The sequence below is a fragment of the Arachis ipaensis genome, chromosome B8, assembly GCF_059453495.1.
Source record: "Arachis ipaensis isolate K30076 ecotype BB chromosome B8, ASM5945349v1, whole genome shotgun sequence".
Taxonomy (NCBI): domain Eukaryota; kingdom Viridiplantae; phylum Streptophyta; class Magnoliopsida; order Fabales; family Fabaceae; genus Arachis; species Arachis ipaensis.
In genome coordinates this window covers 48,847,581-48,855,572 of record NC_142443.1, presented here as the reverse complement: position 1 = coordinate 48,855,572, position 7,992 = coordinate 48,847,581, and the positions used below count along the sequence as shown (strand labels likewise).

The 7,992-nt window shown below is 41.3% G+C and overlaps 1 non-coding gene across 1 annotated transcript; it reads left to right on the top strand.

Moving 5' to 3' along the window:
• Nucleotides 1-7,579: 7,579 nt before the first annotated feature.
• LOC148547998 (small nucleolar RNA R71) lies at nt 7,580-7,686 on the top strand. The gene has a single exon (XR_015898379.1). It is a non-coding gene; the product is annotated as a small nucleolar RNA R71 (small nucleolar RNA).
• The last annotated feature ends 306 nt before the right edge of the window (nt 7,687-7,992 follow it).

The following is a 7,992-nucleotide window of genomic DNA, read 5'->3' as shown; positions in this document are numbered from 1 at the left end:
TCAGAATGGACCATCCTGGATATATTCTATGATGGTCTGTCTGAATTAGCTAAGATGTCATTGGACACTTCTACAGGTGGATCCATTCACCTAAAGAAAACGCCTGTAGAAGCTCAAGAACTCATTGACATGGTTGCTAACAACCAGTTTATGTACACTTCTGAGAGGAATCCTATGAGTAATGGGACGCCTCAGAAGAAGGGAGTTCTTGAAATTGATACTCTGAATGCCATATTGGCTCAGAACAAAATATTGACTCAGCAGGTCAATATGATTTCTCAGAGTCTGAATAGAATGCAAGCTGCATCCAACAGTACTCAAGAGGCATCTTCTGAAGAAGAAGCTTACGATCTTGAGAACCCTGCAATAGCAAAGGTAAATTATATGGGTGAACCTTATGAAAACACCTATAACCCCTCATGGAGAAATCACCCAAATCTCTCATGGAAGGATCAACAAAAGCCTCAACAAGGCTTTAATAATGGTGGAAGAAACAGGTTTAACAATAGTAAACCTTTTCCATCATCAACTCAGCAATAGACAGAGAACTCTGAACAAAATACCTCTAATTTAGCAAACTTAGTCTCTGATCTATCTAAGGCCACTGTGAGTTTCATGAATGAAACAAGGTCCTCCATTAGAAATTTGGAAGCACAAGTGGGCCAGCTGATGCGGGTGGAAACTTGTCTTTCAACAAATCTCCTTTCGGCAAGTGTACCGAATTTGTCGTCAAGTAAAAACTCACAATAGAGTGAGGTCGAATCCCACATGGATTGATTGATCAAGCAACTTTAATTAGAAGAATGTTCTAGTTGAGCGAATCCAGAATTTGGGTTGAGAGTTGCAGAAAATAAAATGGCGGGGATGTAAATAACAGAAAAGTAAATGCTAGAATTAAAGGACTGGAAGTAAATGACTGAAAATAAATTGCAGAATTGTAAATGGGAATGGGGGATTTGCTCATAAAAGTAAATGGCAGAAATTAAAGAGAATGGGTAGATCAGAGATGGGGAGTTCATTGGGCTTAGGAGATGTTGCAATTCTCCGGATCAAGTTCATTTTCATCTCTTCCTCAATCAATGCACTCATTGATCTCCTTGGCAATCTTAAGTGATTGAATTACAATTTCTTGCAATTCAATCTCTCAAATCTTGATCAATATCCAATTCCTTGGTGAATTGCTTATGAGAAAAGATGAAGTATGGTCACTGATTATACCACATGCATTTCCCAAATCAAGTATTGAGAAGGTTATAGTCACATACCCATCCAAACCCAATTTGGTCCAGCATGAGAAAGCAATTCTAGCTTGATCTCTTCATTCCTCTTTCAAGGTTCAAAAGAGATCCAAGTTTGAATAGCCTCTCTTCCAAGATAACTACACAATTGGATGAAGATCGAAATCTTTCAAGTAAAATCAAGAGAAAAGATAGAAGAAGAATAATGAAAATTAGTATTGATCCATCAAATTACAACAGAGCTCCCTAACCCAATGAAAGGGGTTTAGTTGTTCATAGCTCTTGAAAATGAAAATAAAGATGGAGAATACATCATAGAACTAGAAATTGTAGAGAAAGTAAAATACAGAGAGTAGTTCTCTTTTTCCAGCCTCCAGAACTCCTTTATCAATTCAAAGTTACTCCTATATATACTACTCTTCTCAGCTTCTAGTTTTGCTCTTCAAGTCTTGGGCCTTTGGATCTTGAGTTTGAAGCAGTTCTTTTCTTCATTTGGGCTTGGCTTTACTTGCAGAGAGAAAGTGCTAAGTGGGCAGAGACTTTAGCTCAGGGGGTTAGGGGTGTTAACATTTAGTGAAAGTATAAGTTCGAGAACGTTAGTGACACTCAACATTATCACTAACGTTCCAGTGTGCCCCTTTTTGCTTCACGTTAAAGCCCACGTTAACTAGGTTAACGTGGCTTCTAACGTGGCCTTGCCAAACTTCGAGAACGTTAGTGACACTCAACATTGTCACTAACGTTCCAATGTGCCCCTAGATCTCACGTTAGAGTCCACGTTAACTAGGTTAACGTGGCTTCTAACGTGGCCATTCTTAGCCATCCCAACATTAGTGACAATGTTGAGTGTCACTAACGTTGGCTCGTCATTCATTCCTCATCGTTAGCTTCCACGTTAACTAAGTTAACGTGGCTCCTTGGGGGGTTGTGTGGTTGCTTCCAACGTTAGTGACGATGTTGAGTGTCACTAACGTTGTCGACAACTCTCACTTCTTACGTTAGCTCCCATGTTAACCAAGTTAACGTGGGAGTTAACGTGGTGTGTTGCATCCTTAGGCCAACGTTAGTGACAATGTTGAATGTCACTAACGTTGGCTTCTCTTCCCCCTTTAACGTTAGAGGCCACATTAACTAGGTTAATGTGGGCTCTAACGTGGCCACTCATGAGTGTTTGCCAACGTTAGTGACAATGTTAAGTGTCACTAACGTTGGCTCAACTTCCCTTCTCCACGTTAGAGTGCACGTTAACTTAGTTAACGTGACTCTTAACGTGGGCAATGATGGCTTTGAGAGTGTTATTGGCAATCACTTTTCTCATTAACCTCGCAAGTTACCCCCCCTTTCCTTGCTTCCTTTGGTCCTGAAATCAAGCAACAGAGTGCATCAAAGTTCTAGTCCAAGTCATGGGTAATGCAGCATACAATTTGTCACTAAATTCATGCAAAATCCTCATGAAATAATGTAAAATGCACAATGTATGCTTGAATCAAGGTGTAGGTGAATATCTACCCAAAACTAGCTTATTTCCTAAAGAAATGTATGAAACTACCCTAAAAACAGTAAAGAAAAGGTCAGTGAAACTGGCCAAGATGCCCTGGCATCACAACACCAAACTTAAAGCTTGCTTGTCCCTAAGCAAGTACTGGAACAAGATGCAGTGACATTCTCTTCTTCATTTGATTTAAAATAGACAAGCTTACAAGTAAATAAGGGAAAGATGCAGTGACATTTAAACCAGAAATCATGGACCTATTCAGAAAGAAAACTTAAAAGACAGAATTTAAAAAGTTTAAACATAACATGGAAGCAGGTTCTATTTCATACAAGATCTTCCTTATTTAAAGCATAGAAAACAATGGACTAAAAAGAACTCCACCACCTTTCATTCATGTGGATGCCCATGCTCCCATCCTTGCTTGTCCTCATTGTGTCTCTCTTGAGTGCTTTTGCTCCTACTTCCTTTGCCTTTTCCAAGCAGCTTCTTCCAGAAACCACCATCTTCCATCTTCTTCTTGAGTGTCTCCTTTTGCTGTTTCATCTTCCTCTCTTCTTGTTCTACAAAATCTTTTTGGACCTCATCATATGTAGGGATGGCATAGTGTAGCTGATGCATATTACTAGTCATGTAGTTCAACTTGGCTTGAGTGTTCACATAGAACTCCTCCCTATGTAGTTGCCTTCCTTCATTGAGTACACTGAAATCATTGAAAGTTTTCATTTGGGCTATCTGCCGCTGGTTGAGTTCTTGCAAGTGCTTCTCTTGAAGCTCTTGCCTCTCATTCACTTGGTTGATGGCTTGAGTGAGCCTGTAGTAGTGTTCCTGCTGCTGCTCTATTTGTTGTTTTTGCCATGCTTCCTGTTGGCTCAGCCAGTTGGTTTGAAAGTTTAGTATTTGCTTTTGTCCTTCCATATGTCTCATCCCCAAATCCTCAATGGCTCTTAGAAGGTGACTCATGTTCAAATTGGCTGGATCAGAATACTCTCCTTGTTGATATTCTTCCTGATGAGGTTCCTCTTGGTGAACTCTTTCTTTTGCTTTTGGTTTTCCTATTTGTGGTCTTCTTTGTTGTTGAGCAGGTGTAGTATAAACCAATCGCTCGAGTGTAACTGGCCTCCCTGGGTTTACCCAGTCTGGATTGCTGTCCTCAAATACTACCTTGGCCTTGTTGCATAAGTGGAGAATGGTGCTGGGGTACCAAAGCCTGGCACCTGAATCAACCTTCTCAGCCGAATCTTGAATCCCCTCGGCGATGAGCTCATTCACGTTGATTTCCCCACCCTGTATTAAGCAATGCACCATAGTAGCTCGATTGATGTTTACCTCTGAATTATTTGCAGCTGGTAGAATGGACCTCCTCACAAGTTCAAACTACCCCTTGGCTTCAGGGCTCAGGTCTCCTCTCTTGATGAACTTGGGTCTCCCATCTGTGTACCTCTCCCAGTCAGCTGCTATAACACAGATGTCTGCCACTATCTCTGAGAGCTCATTATTATCAGGGCTTCTACTTATCCTTGCCTGATAACTTTCCTCATCAAAACGAGGTGATTTTAGGTGAAGAACTCTTGTTATGGCATTTGGGTTGAAGTCCACCTCTTTTCCTCTTACGTAACTTTTGAAGGTTGGGGCCTTGGTTTTATCCTCTCTTACTACATTCGCATAAAATTCTTTGATGAGGTTTCCATTGATCTTCCCCTCTGGACTTGTGAGCAATTGCAACCCCCTCTGTTTGATTTTCTTCAAAATTTGTGGTGACTCATCTGCATTGATTTGGAAGATTAACTCTGGCAATATCTTTCTCGCCATTATCCGTTCGAATTCACGTTCATGAAAGGCAGTTTTGAATTTCTTCTCATCGAAAGGAACACTCTACATGGGTTCCTTCCTCTTTTGCCTATTTGAGCTTGATAATGCCATGAATTGAGTTGCTGTTTTGAGGTGGAGGTTGGAGGATACGGAGAGATGAGGAATAGGTTGGCTAGGACAGAGTGTGATGAAGGGGTTTGAGCAAGCCAAAAGTATGAAGTGTGGAGAGTGGGAATTTGAGTGTGAGGAATGATCATGCACTAAGGTTCACTTATATAGGGAGGTCATGAGTGGATGGAAGGTGTGGATTGCAAGGATTGTTGCTTGATGGACGGTTGGGATTATGTATGAAGGAAAGACAAGGATCATCACTTAATGAGAGTGATTGGTTCGGTCTTCAAGGGTCTTCTTTCTCCAATGTTGCATGGCAGCGTTTCCCCATGCGTTCCCTCTTGAGACATGTATGTAGTGCTCTTCATTAAGTGGCGAAATCTCCCCCATTTAATTGTCCAATCAATCCCTTTTTATGCTTCTTTTCCTTTCCTATAAAGATTTAAAATAAGGAAATTAATATCATAAAAATCAAACTCTACGGCTAGAATAATAAATAGAAGAAAAAGAGTTTGTTTATTTATGAATTTCAACTAACTAACTACTTGTGTATCCTTATGCATTTTGGTGGCACCATGGGGTGACACCAAACTTAGTTTGAAGCAATGTGATGAAAAGTTTTGTTCAAAGCTCCCAAGACTAGCATGCATCTTGGTTTGCTTTGAACACCAAACTTGTTCTTCACTATATACTGCATGATAAAGATTGCACCAAGTGTTTGTCTAGTTTGGGTTGAAATTCATAAACATTGATTTATTCATTATTTTAAAAACATATAAAATATGGGTTGCCTCCCATGAAGCGCTTCTTTAGCGTCACTAGCTTGACGTTTTTCCCTCATCAGGGTGGTTGGTAGTGCTTAAAGTCCTCCCCTCTTGCTGTGGATTTATATCCATTGGTTGGATCAATGATCTCCACATGTTCCAGGGAAAGAACTCTGTTGATAGTGAAGACCTTAGGTAACTGAGATGGTACAGTAGGGAGATTAGGGGGAATATCTGGGAAGTAAGCTGAGACAACTCTATCCCCTGGAGAAAAGTCTTCCGTAGGTATCTTCTTGTTCTTCCATCTCCTTGGTACCTTCTTCTTTGTTTCTTTTGAGGTTGCCTTCCCCTTGGTGACCTCTTTTTTCCAAGGAGTTGTGATGCTGTCTTCACCTGCCTCTAGAGGTTTAGGTTCCTCCAACTTTTCCTTGAGCTGTGGCAATTGCTGTTTTCCTTGTTTATCTATTAAGGGGATCTCTGAATGAAATGGATGTGCTTTAGTGCTTGTTTCCTTATCCTCTTGATCTGTTTCTTGTGAGAGTTTGAAAACATTGAAGCTGAGTCGTTCATCATGGATTCTCAATATTAGCTCCCCTTTCTCTACATCGATAAGTGCTCTGGCCGTAGCTAGGAATGGTCTTCCCAATATGATTGGATGAGTGTGACTCTCTTCCATGTCGAGAATGACAAAGTCTATTGGGAGAAAGTATTTCCCAACCTTTAGCAACACATTTTCCACCACTCCTATTGCTTGCTTTTGAGATTTGTCAGCCAGTCTGATGATTACATCTGTGGGTATTATCTCATTGATCTGCAGCCTCTTCGCCAGGGATAAGGGCAGTAAGTTGATGCTGGCCCCCAAATCACATAGTGCTCTATCGACCATAGTTTCACCTATGGCACAAGGGATGTGAAAACTCCCTGGGTCTCTTCTTTTTGTAGGCAACTCAGGTTGAATAAGGGCACTACATTCCTTGTTCATCACTATAGTCTGGCCTCCTTTGAGTGAGCTTTTCCTGGGAAGAAATTCCTTCATATACTTGATGAATGCAGGCATTTGTTGAATTGCCTTGATGAATGGTATGTTTACATATACAGATACAAACAAGTCTAGGAACCTTGAGTATATTCTCTTTCCCACATCACCATTGAGCAGTTGAGGGAAGGGTGCATAGAGCTTCAGCAGCTCTTGTTGTGAGATTTCTGGTTCTTGGCGATCTCTATCCTCCTCTTTTGTTGAGTTGTCTTCGGGTTGTTTGCAAAGTTTGCCTTGCTTGTCTTCAGTCTCTTGATCATTCGCAGTGACCATTTTACAATCTTCCCATCTTACTTTCTTTGCTTCTCCTTTGGGGTTTTTCTCCGTGTCACTTGGGAAGCTATTAGTAGCTTTGGGAATCTTCTCAGCTAAATATCCCACCTGGAATTCCAGCTTCCTGATGGTCTCTCCCTGGTTCTTAATATTGGCTCGTACCTCCTCTTTGAACACCTTATTTTCTTGAATCTCTTGGCATATTCCTTCAAGTAAGGCTTCAATCTTAGAGAGCTTGTCATCAATTGATGAGTGATTCGAAGCAGATGTGCTGTTTTGGTTTGGATAGGCGTGTGGAGAAGTGTTGTTGTAGGGGTGTTGAGATGTCCTCTGTGTGAATTGCTGGTGAGCTGCATTGTTGTTGGAGTTGTAACGTCTCTGGTCTTGGTTTTGTTCTTGCTCACTTTCCCACCCAAAGTTTGGGTGATTTCTCTATCCAGGGTTGTAGGTCTTGGAGTATGGATCATAGTTTTTCCTTGGTGAATTCCCAATGTAGTTGGCTTGCTCCTGACTCCCCTTTGCTTCTTCATTCACTCCTTCTTAGGTTGTTGATAAAGTGGAGATTGCTGCTACTTGGTTCATCTCCATCTTCTTGGTGAGGTCAGCCAGCTGCTGGGTAATGAGCTTGTTTTGGACCAACAGAGCATCTACATTGTTTAGCTCCATTACTCCTCTTGTGTTCCCTCTTTCGGAAGCATAAAAATAGTTGTTCTCTGCTACTGTTTCAATAACATCTATGGCTTTCTCAATAGTCTTCTTCTTGTTCAAAGATCCTCTGGATGAATGGTCTACGGCCTTCTTTGACTCATAAGAGAGTCCTTCATAGAAAATGTGCAGCTGCACCCATTCGTTGAACATATCTGGTGGGCACCTCCTTGTTAGGTCTTTAAACCTCTCCCATGCTTCATATAGAGTCTCACCATCTTGTTGCCTGAAAGTTTGGACCTTAGCTCTCAGCCTATTGATTCGTTGAGGAGGGTAAAATCTTGCTAAGAATTTGTTCACCACGTCTTCCCAAGTTGTCAAGCTTTCCCTTGGGAAAGATTCCAGCCACTTGGCTGCTTTGTCCCTAAGTGAGAATGGAAATAGGACCAGTCTATAGGCGTCAGGGTGAACACCATTAGACTTCACTGTGTCACATATTCTCAGGAAGGTGGTCAAATGTTGATTGGGGTCTTCTTGAACACCTCCTCCAAACGAACAGTTGTTCTGAACGAGGGTGATGAGCTGTAGTTTAAGTTCAAAGTTGTTGGCATGGATTGTTGG